This window comes from Ammospiza nelsoni, chromosome 1 (assembly GCF_027579445.1).
Source record: "Ammospiza nelsoni isolate bAmmNel1 chromosome 1, bAmmNel1.pri, whole genome shotgun sequence".
Lineage (NCBI taxonomy): Eukaryota > Metazoa > Chordata > Aves > Passeriformes > Passerellidae > Ammospiza > Ammospiza nelsoni.
This window is the reverse complement of record NC_080633.1, coordinates 11,263,302-11,265,726: the sequence shown is the minus strand read 5'-3', so window position 1 is coordinate 11,265,726 and position 2,425 is coordinate 11,263,302. Positions and strand designations below refer to the sequence as shown.

General features: G+C 49.7%; 1 long non-coding RNA gene across 1 annotated transcript; it reads left to right on the top strand.

Moving 5' to 3' along the window:
• LOC132084186 (uncharacterized) lies at positions 1 to 2,115 on the top strand. The gene is made up of 3 exons (XR_009420038.1): positions 1 to 68; positions 1,272 to 1,384; positions 1,951 to 2,115. It is a non-coding gene; the product is annotated as an uncharacterized LOC132084186 (long non-coding RNA).
• Positions 2,116 to 2,425: the final 310 nt, after the last annotated feature.

Below are 2,425 nucleotides of genomic sequence, written 5' to 3'. Positions count from 1 at the left end.
TGGAGTTTGTTGGCTGTGAGGAAGGAGTCAGTGCTGCAAGGAGCTGTCCATGAGAAATCATTGAAAAGGTATGGGAGCTTTGCATTAAGATGAGAACACATCACCATGTCAACCACACCAGGGCACTGTGTGCCATGTCTAGTCTTCCCTTAAACACCTCCCTGTGCAGCCCATTCCAATGTCTAATCACCCTTTCTGTGAAGAAATTCCTCCTAATGTCCAACCTAAAACTCAACTAGCACAGCTTGTGGCTGTGCCCTCTCCTCTTGTTGCTGGCTGTCTGAGAAGAGACTGACCTGGCTGCAGCCTCCTTTAAGGAGTTGTAGAGAGTAAGGCCACCTCTGAGCCTCCTTTTGTTCAGGCTGAACACCCCCAGCTCCCTCAGCTGTTCCCCATATGACTTCTGCTCCAGCCCCTTCCCCAGCTTCCTTGCTCTCCTCCTGTCTCCATAACAGAAGAAAGCTTTTCAGAGGGGTTATGTGATCACCTGGTCTGGCAGCAATATGCAGTCCACCTCAACTCTTGATTTCAGCAGCTTAAAAGCCAACTAACAGGCTAGTCAGAAAATGGTATTTGTGGAAGCAATTTTGCTTCAGTTTAATTTCTTGGTTTTGAAAATCTCCATGTCAGTAGCCAAGTTGAAGAAAAATATTCAGTTCCACTCTAGTCCTCACAATGAAAAGGCATGGCCCCAAACAGACCTGGCAGCTTCCCTAACCTTTTGCTCTGTAAATTGGATGCAAGAGGTCAGGGCCAAGGGGCACTGGTAGATGCCAGGTATAAAAAACTACTGCTCCTTCTCTCACAGCTCCTCCAGGCTTCATCAGAGAGCATTGATCTCTGAACTACCAACCCAGAAGTATCACATTAAATACAGAAAGTAAGGCTATAAACAGGCAATAGTGCTTACACTTATCTGCAGTATCTGAAATATCAAGAGCTCGATTTTATTTTGAACCGGTGCCATTTCATATCAGCACACAAAAGGCACATCACACACAAAGGGGAAGTTCCAAAATTGAATTATTGAGTATCAGACTCTCTTACTAAATTATCATTACAAAGGGCATGCATGGTGATGGATCTAAGAGCTTTGGAGAGTGACAATACTGCCCCAGAAGAGTAATGCCATCTAATGCATATCAGGAACATGGCTGAGGCACACTAAGGAATACAGTATTAATAGCTGTAGTTACTGTGTAGTCTGGGAAAACTTTGAAGTTGTTTAAGGAAGTCTATAATAAAGACACGCCATGTTTTGTCTTTCCCAGTTGCTCCTCTTTATGGTTGTAGGGGGAGGAGACAACTTTACCAAAATGGAGATGGGGGAGAATGTCCTTTTGTTCCATGATCTGCCATGGCAGCACTACAGAGAACAGCAATGGTGAGTGGAGTATTTGCTCTGTGTCTGGCAGCTCCTGCTGGAGGCTGTCAGGGGTGGCCTTGTGGAGGGAGACCCTCATCCCCAGTGTCAGGATAAGCAGTGGGGGCCCTGTGGAGGGAGACCCTCATCCCTAGTGTCAGGATAAGCAGGGGGGCCCTGTGGAGGGAGCCCCAGTGTCAGGATAAGCAGGGAGGGCCCTGTGGAGGGAGCCCCTCATCCCCAGTGTCAGGATAAGCAGGGAGGGCCCTGTGGAGGGAGCCCCTCATCCCCAGTGTCAGGATAAGCAGGGGGGCCCTGTGGAGGGAGCCCCTCATCCCCAGTGTCAGGATAAGCAGGGGGGCCCTGTGGAGGGACCCCCTCATCCCCAGTGTCAGGATAAGCGGGGGGGAGTCTTGTGGAGGGAGCCCCTCATCCCCAGTGTCAGGATGAGCAGGGGGGGCCCTGTGGAGGTAGCCCCTCATCCCCAGTGTCAGAATAAGCAGAGGCACATGGAGCTGCTGGGGTAGGGCAGAGTGGTGGGCCGGAAAGGGCTTGGGGAGAGCTGCCTTCTCCTGTGTCCTCTGCAGGCACTCAGCCGAGAGCACAGGCTGGGAGAGCCTCTAAAAGCCTTAAAGAGCCCCAGGTGGAGCTTCTGAAGTGTCTTGTCTCACCCTCCCTTCCCTAAGGAGTCAACGTCCAAACTGAAAGAGTGGAGACTCTCAGCAGATCATACTGAAAGTTGCTATACTATACATTCTTGATGCTAAAAAAAAAAAAAATCCCCTGGAACCATCTGAAGTTTGGTGATTCTTATGGTCAGGAAAGAGTTGCTTTGCTGATCTTTCTGAATATGGACACAGTGTTTGAGCTGGCAGGGTTTTGTCATGCTTTAAGGAATAGGTAATTCTTCTGCAAAAATAGTGCCTCATGTCAGCCTTGTCAAGGCTCTGGCCCCGACACAGTGGCACCAGTGGGTTCCATTTTCAAAACCAGCCAGGTCCAGGCTTCCTTTACTGGAAGAAAGTGCTCACAGTGTGCAGTGCAACAGTGTGCCCTGGGCAG